General features: G+C 40.0%; 1 pseudogene; it reads right to left on the bottom strand.

Moving 5' to 3' along the window:
- Positions 1 to 2226: 2226 nt before the first annotated feature.
- Positions 2227 to 7632, bottom strand: LOC138733684 (S-adenosylmethionine synthase-like; annotated as a pseudogene).
- Between the last annotated feature and the right edge of the window lie 750 nt (positions 7633 to 8382).

The raw sequence follows: 8382 nt of genomic DNA, 5'->3' as shown, positions 1-8382 counted from the left end.
AATACAGTTCTCCTGAGGTATAGACTAGTATACTCTTCATTTTCTTCCAGCATGGTGTATTTGGAAGAAAATATGTTTTGCTTGAATGTCACTAAGCAATGCAAGTATTCTGTGGCTGTTACTAGTCTTCCTCATTGTGTCTGCTCTCTACAGATTTCCAGAAGTAGTAGTTCAATAGCTTAGTTCTGTCTATATATTTACTAGGAACAAAGAATTGATTTTTGTTAGAAACTGCCCTACTTATGACTCTCTTCGTCTTAGCTAATTTTGAGATCTTTCTAAGTGTGCTTTTCATTAACCAACAAGCTGACAAATCTACAACACACTAAATACAGCCTATATGGTATTTGTGATAATATACAGCTAGTTAGTCTGCAGTTCCCTATCCATGTTGCCCTTTCAGTATGAAAAAGTGGTTAGCATGGAAACAATATCCATAGCACAGTCAGGTCAATTGTCAGCCTCAGTGGAGGCTGGGCTGGCCAAGTCTTACTGTGGCACGCAGATACTAATGGGCTGAAAACACTTCTGCATTTCCACCTGATAATCTTTTCCTTCTGTTAATATTTAATTCAGCCTTCTTTGACTTCACACAACATTTGCTTTTCTGCTGTCCAATCCTCGTCTCTCCTCCCACCTTACCTTCATTACTGATATCTGACATCTCCTTATTTTGCTGTTAACAAAATCAATCTCGCCTTGCCTAGAATCTGGCTCAGGTATTCACGGAGAGTCTGGGAACTACTGGAATTCATCCACTCTTGGCTGTTTTGGAGGTATTGTGAGTTCGGTTCCAGACAAAGCCTGCAACACAATAAAGCAAACAAAGCAATAAAGCAAACAGGCAACAAAGCCAGCATCAAAATAAAGTGAGTAACACTAATTTTTTAGTTTACCAATGCATATAAAAGTTACATTTATTCTGTAGTCTATTAAATGTGTAATAGCATTATGTCTGAAAAAACCCCCATATACCTTAATTAAAAAATAATGTATTGCTAAAAAATGGTGCAATAAAAATGGTAATATCTGCAGAGTGCAATGAAGTGCAATAAAGCTCATAACAACATTCCCAGTTAACTCAAGAATTAAGACATTAATGTATGTGTTCAAAAATGTCACTCCAAATGTGCATAACAAGAAATCAGAAGTTTGTCTTCTGTCCCCTCAGAAAAAAAAGAAAATTATCAACAATTTGCTACCTATCACTATTTGCATTTGACTTATTCCCAATCTTCTCTTCCTATGCCTGACTCCAAACTTCTAGTTTAATCAGGTATCAGACACACACACAACATTTAAAGCAAGGGGCCTCGTTCCTAACTGGGATGTCTGGATAATATGTCGTAGATCCTAACCACATCCAGTGGGGCTCTCTTCTGGTTCATAGAGAAAATAAAAGTTTTTGAACGGACCTCTGCAGCAAAACATCAACCATATCACTGCTACATTTTACTGCAGTAACTTGTTATACTGGGTTAAAGCCATTATAGAGTAAGTATGTGTATAAATTAGTACTGCAAACTGCCTAGACAAACCTCGATTGTTTAACATTCACATTGGGTTTCCATTTAAAGGTAAAATGTCTACAGGTCAATAAAACACCACTTTTGACTTCTTAGACTTAGTAGTCCCAAAAATTAATGCACAGGAAAGGAAGTGCATTTCTTCTCAGCATATAAGACTGATGAATGTTATTCTTGTTTTTAACTCTTAAATAAAACTATTGAATTTTTCTTTTAGTCATACCTGTGTGAGCACACAGCAGAGAACTCACAGTAACTTTAAGGTAATTTGAAACTTAAAATGGTTTAAGTTACAGCTATTATGACCATATAGTACAGCAGATTGCACAACAATGTCTAGACACTGCTAACATAACTGCCTGTAATGTGCAGTGCAGTCCAGCATTCACATGCAAGTGGAGAGGATCGCTAGAGTTGCTGGAAGTAAAAGCAAAGATAGGGATGGCAACAGATTTGGAGAAAGAATACTGCAGAGGACACACTCACTCTTTCAGGTCAATCCTGGCCCGTGTCTTTGGCTTCCTTTATAGGGCTCCTTAATAGCACATCCACAAGAGGGACTTCCTGGAGCCCCATTCTAGTATCAGAAATGAGGTTCTGGAGTGGGGCTATGATGGTAGTATGTATTCTGAATGGGTGACCGCACATGAGTCACAATTTCTGTTCTGGTGTACTACTTTCATGGCTGCTCTTAGCCGGATTAGTTTTGCAATCCAGTGATCTGTGTATCATCAACTTTGGAGGGATCTTTTCCAGAGAATGACCTCCACCATGAACTCACCAGCCTCTATAGGTATCAGCAACGGTCTTCCTGCCACTTAGTCCAGCATCACTCTGCATCACAATCAAATACCTTCATGAGACAAAACAGTTTACCCAATCCTATACTAGGTTATTTGGTACAGCTTTGTTTTGTGTTTCTTACAGATATGACTCATTGTTCACAATGTATGCCTTCACATGCCACTTTTTAATGAATGAGGTGTACGTGAGTAGAGTATTTTTCAGAGATGTACTGAGTCACCTGCGCTGCAGTCACTTTTGAAGACTGATGAGAATGTGGTACAACTGTAAACATCACAAAGAGTGTGCTTCCTTCACATCAGCAGTCATGAAATACTGTGTCTTGGTTACTGGCCAATGACTTCACTTAGCAGCATTTGATGGAGGCCAAGAATACAGACAGACAAAAGCCTTCCTGCAAAGCAGATCACATATGTCCTAAAACATTAACAAGCTTCACTTAGATACACTTAGGAAGGGGGAGGTAAGGCTTCATACATGTGTAGCTCAGTGCTGCCATCATAAGCCTACTGAGAAATTCTATCTGAGTTCACCGTAGCAGTTTGCTGGTGGCACTAAGTCCACTTTGTATTACTCTTCTTTCTTCTTCTTGCCTTCCTGTCTCCTCCAACTTGGTGAGCTGATTCATCATGTTCAATCAGCAGTTACTCTTTTTCTGTCAGATTATTAGAGCTGATGACTGCAAGCTGATAAATGAACTCCAGGCTGTTGAGAAACTCCATCCTGAAAGACGATTGCCTGCCTTAATCCATTAGTTTTAAATTCCCAGATAAGTAATATGTGAGTAGAGCTGACATTTATTCCTCAGTGAAAGTGCTATCCCTGCATCATCTCATTGTTGTCATAAACATACCCTGTAGTTTTAATCCTTCATTGAACTCTTTATTAAAAAATAAACAGTTTTGTGTAACCAAACTTTTTACAATTTCACAGCCACGACCTGCTTACCTAGCAGCTGCACCTGGAAAGCAGAGCATGTGTCAAATTCTAATGAGTATTGAGATATAATAAATTGATGATTCCTTTGAAATTTGTTCAGCTTTTTGAATTATTTCAACAAAGAAGATCAGATATGTTTTGATTTTTGCTGTGAAAGAATAGAGATACTTCCAGTCAGGAATTTTAGCACACAAATTAAGGGCTAGATTTTGGTCATTTAAAATACTTTATGTAACCAAGGAAAAGATCCAAGAGTCTTAACGTTTGGTTGTCCAAGCAGGTACAGCTTGAGTTTAGATGCCAGCTGTCCAGTAGAAATGACTGAAGTTTTCTTGAAAATTTATAGACCTTCTTGGTTAAAGTTCATTGCTTTTTTGTGCAAGAGAGCATCTAGAAGCAAGTGGCAATGCAGAATTGAAGTCTGTATAGACTGTCCTCTTTCAAAGTTCTGTACCTTAGGACCACCTTCTACAAACTTTTCACTTGGAAGTAATAAATTGTACCCTCATCAGGATACTTCTCTGGAATAACTTTGTTAACAATTTTCTCTGTTAACTCTATTTGTTGCAACGGTATGTCCAGGGCGTGATGTACTGAAATCACAAGTATGTACACTCAGGTGGGCTCTACTGCATCATTACTGTCCATGTATTCTGTCGTGATCAACAGAAGAAAAAAAAGATGGTGAACACTCAAGGCCAAGAGCACCAGTTTGAACCTCAAAGTCGTTTTCTGCAGCAAAATTAAACAGATAAAGGCAAGTGGATGAAAAATCATGGGTTATTGCTTGTGCCTAAAAGTCACCATAAGGAAAAGAAATCAACAAACCAGAAAGTACTGAAATACCAATACCAAAAGAGGTAACTAAAGGATATTGCATGTGTCACCACAGAGAAGCAAAATAACACCAAGAAAGATACAGAAGTCTAAGATTTTGCTGGTGGATGCTAAAATCATTCACGGTTTGGCATCTGTGGTGGTTTTGGTTGGGATAATTTTCTTCATTGCAGCTAGTATGGGCCATGTTCAGATTTGTGCTGGAAATTGTTGATAATACAGGGATGTTTTAGTTACTGTTAAACAGTGCTTACACAGAATCAAGGCCTTTTCTGCTTCTCACACACCCTACCAGTGAGCAGGCTGGGAGTGCACAAGAAGTTAGAAGAGGACACAGCTTGGACAGCTGACCCCAGCTGATAAAAGGGATATTCCATACAATACAGTGTCATGCTCAGCATATAAAACTGAGAGAAGAAGAAGGAAGTGGGACATGTTCAGAATGATGACATGTATCTTCCCAAATAACTGTTATGCAAGACAGAGCCCCGCTTTGCTGGATACGGCTGAACACCTGCCTGATGATGAGAAGTAGTGGATGAATTCCTTGTTTTGCTTTGCTTGCTTGCATGCACAGTTTTTGCTTTACCTCTTAAACTGTCTTTATGTCAACCCATCAGTTTTTTTCACTTTTACCCTTCCACTTCTCTCTGTTCCAGAGCCTTTATCCTTGCAGTTTGTGTGTGAGGGGGACTGTTGAGGGCATACATTCCTCAGTTTCATCAATGGCATAGCCAAACATTAACCACTGCACTGATATATAGGGAACTGCATTGAAAAAACAGAGAAATAAACCATTTGTTTCCATTTTCTCTTTCCATTTCTGCACCTGTTTTTGCCACATGGTACTTTAAAACCACCCAAGCCTAGAAAGAGACACCAGTAACATGCAGAGTGAATACACTTTCGCATATAACCAATCTGAACATTTCGGTATTTCTGTGCACAACTGAGTCACAGCAGGGTCTGATTCCCAAATATGATTCTGCCTTAAGCATCCATAAGAATCCACTGCAAAGGCTTAATAGACATAAAGCTCATAAAGTCTGTTCAGCCTTTTCTCCATGTGTGACAACCGAAACAATACAGCATTTGATGTCTAAGAAGTAAAACCAGGCTAACCAGAGGACCTGAAAGATTAGAAAATGACCACTACTGAAAAAAAGCTTAATTGTAGGTCTATCCAGTAAGACCACTGGATAAGAGAAATGCACTTGTACTGTAACTAGGGAGGTCTGCGTTAGTTTTTTACACTTCTGGTGATTAAGAGAGTGCATAGTGTTTAGCTGCTTAGTTCTTCCACTTTACAGAGTAGCTTTTAAGGAAAGGCTGTGGTCCAACACAACTCTAACTGCTTGTGCATACACTAAATTGCCTGGAATTAAGTCCCATTACCTGCTCTCCTGCTCCAATGTCACGACCACTCTTACCATGGGTGACAGCTAGTTCCAGGGCTACTCAAGCTGTGGAAGTCTTGTAGTCCAGTCCTAGTGAAAGGAGTTTTGTAAAGTTAGGCGGTAACTTCTAATAGAGGCAGATATTCAGCAGATCTATGTAACATTTTCAGGATGTGGCAAGTTAGTGTTCTTAGTTGAAGCCAGAGCTCTTGCAGGTCTTATGAGGAGCGGCTGAGAGAGCTGGGGTTGTTTAGCCTGGAGAAGAGGAGGCTGAGGGGAGACCTCATTGCTCTCTACAACTACCTGAAAGGAGGTTGTAGAGAGGAGGGTGCTGGCCTCTTCTCCCAAGTGACGGGGGACAGGACAAGACAGAATGGCCTCAAGCTCCACCAGGGGAGCTTTAGGCTGGACATTAGGAAAAAATTCTTCACAGAAAGGGTCATTGGGCACTGGAACAGGCTACCCAGGGAGGTGGTTGAGTCACCTTCCCTGGAGGTGTTTAAGGCACGGGTGGATGAGGTGCTGAGGGACATGGTTTAGTGTTTGATAGGAATGGTTGGACTCGATGATCCGGTGGGTCTCTTCCAACCTGGTTATTCTATGATTCTATGATTCTCTTAAAACTGAGAGGATAAGTATAATCCTACAAACTGCCCCACCAAAGTTTGTTGCACTGCTTATGATGACTAGGGTTAAAATCATTTAGGTGTTAAAGCTGGGCTTTTCTCCCTTGATCCTCATGTGCTAGGCACACAGGAGAGGACTCTTTTTCAAGAAAGCATTTGGCTTCACTAATCAGGGTGTGTGTAGAATAACTTTTCTGCTTCACGCTACTTGCAGCCCGTATTCTCTTGCTAGACTTTACTGCTAGCCAGTGTGCTGGCAGCACAGAGACCAGCTCTGTCCTGCTGAACTGAGGTAGTACCGGTGTAATAATTCAAACTTCATATACAAAACTTGGAGACCCTAAAAGTCCAAGCAGTAAATAAATCTCAGAGAACCACTACTGGTAGATAGTATCTGGTTTCACCATTTCCATAAAATACATTTCATCATTTTGTACAGAGTTACAGTGACTTAGTGATTATACAATGCTTAGAAGTTTTTTGGGTATTTTTCTGAAACTTTGAGTCAAAGCCTGCACAACTAAATAGAAATTCTATTTTTCACCTGGTAAACCCTGTACTGAGTGCCATAACTGCTCTCTATTCTCCAGCCCACTACGTTTTTAGCAAACACTGTGTCTGGTCAACTGATTTATCTTTTCCAGACTTATGCTTTAATGTTACACTCAAGTTTTCTGATTTCAGTGAGCAGTTTCCATACAACTTTTCCCCAACAGGTTACAGAAATCCGGAATTTACCTATGTAATCATGTTTCCTCACTTTTTTTTGGTAAGACAAACTGATCATGTTTCTCTCAACTCTTAGGACACATTTTTGAGTCCTTGCCATTTTTTCAGCATTTCTCAGCTACTGCCTTCAGCTTTTCAACAGTTTTGGAAGCAGAACTGCCTGCAATACTGAATTATATGCTTCACCAAATCTAACGCTTATGTTAACCCTCTTTCCCCTGTCTCATTACTGCTTACATCTATGGATCAAGGATCACATGAGATTTTTCAGATAAAGTATCATATTAGATGACTGTACTTGTGAGATGCAATCAGTCCTCTGTGAGTTAACTATTGCCTCAATGACTTGTACTAAGAAAAAAATGACTGCATTCATAGACCTGTCCAGATGCATTCCCCTTCTGCCTCCATTCACCCTTGGCAACACAGCTCATCCTAGTCTGGAGATACATTCTTAGCTTCTAGAAGAGGTGATGTTGATAGTGGCAATGCCTACGCAGAATACACTGTAGTCCTAACAGCAAGTTCCATGAAAAAGGAGAGCCGCTTTGATGAGAATCAAAATCATATTAAGTGTACACTTACCTTCCTGTGAACCAAGGGCATCACCCTTCTGTAAAGGCACAAGCAATATCTATTTAGCACTTCCAGATTTTGAGTTTTAACAACTTTTACTCATTCTATGAAGAAATGCATCTTGACAGCTACCTTACCTGAGTTCTCTTCTCCCATTATTTTCTCAGATTCCTTATTATCAACAGCACTGTCAACCATTTCTCTGAAATTACTGATTTATTTCTTGCATTTCATAATTTTTAATTTGTACTGGAGTATTGTGAATTTCCTTTTTTTTCTGGTTTTTTTTTTCCCAGTTTCTTTTCCTGCCCTTCCTTCTCCTCTGAGTGAGCGTGCCAGAATTGGCCTCTGGATTTACTGTGGAAGTGTTGACTGCTAGCCAGCTATTGCAAGAATTTTGGACCATGGGATGTTATATCAACATACTTGTCATACTTCATTAATCTGTTTTTCTATGTGTATTGTGCTTGCCACAGGCAACCTTGGCACCTGAATCAATGCTGAGATGAGCATCTACAACAGTATCACTTATCTGATCACACAGCTTACCTAGAAGATAAAAATTAGATGGGCGTAATTCAGTTTGCCTTTTCCTTTTTAACAAAGGCCAAAAAATGATTTCTTAATAAAATTTCATTTCCAGTGGGCAAGAGTGGCCCCTCTCCAGTTTATACCCATTGTACCTTGTCCTATCCCTTCAAGCCTTTGTGAACAGTCCTTCCTCATCTTTCCTGTAGCCCCTTCAGGTACTGGAAGGTCACTATAAAGTCTCCTTGGAGGCTTCTCTTCTCCAGGCTGAACAAGCCCAGCTCTCTCAGCCTGGTCTCGTATGGGAGGTTCTCCAGCCCTCAGATCATATTTGTAGCCCTCCTCTGGACCCATTCCAACAGCTCCATATCCTTCTTATGCTGAGAGTTCCAGAACTGGACACAATCTTCCAGATGAAGT

The sequence above is a fragment of the Phaenicophaeus curvirostris genome, chromosome Z (genome assembly GCF_032191515.1).
Source record: "Phaenicophaeus curvirostris isolate KB17595 chromosome Z, BPBGC_Pcur_1.0, whole genome shotgun sequence".
Classification (NCBI taxonomy): domain Eukaryota; kingdom Metazoa; phylum Chordata; class Aves; order Cuculiformes; family Cuculidae; genus Phaenicophaeus; species Phaenicophaeus curvirostris.
This window is presented reverse-complemented; position numbering and strand designations above follow the sequence as displayed.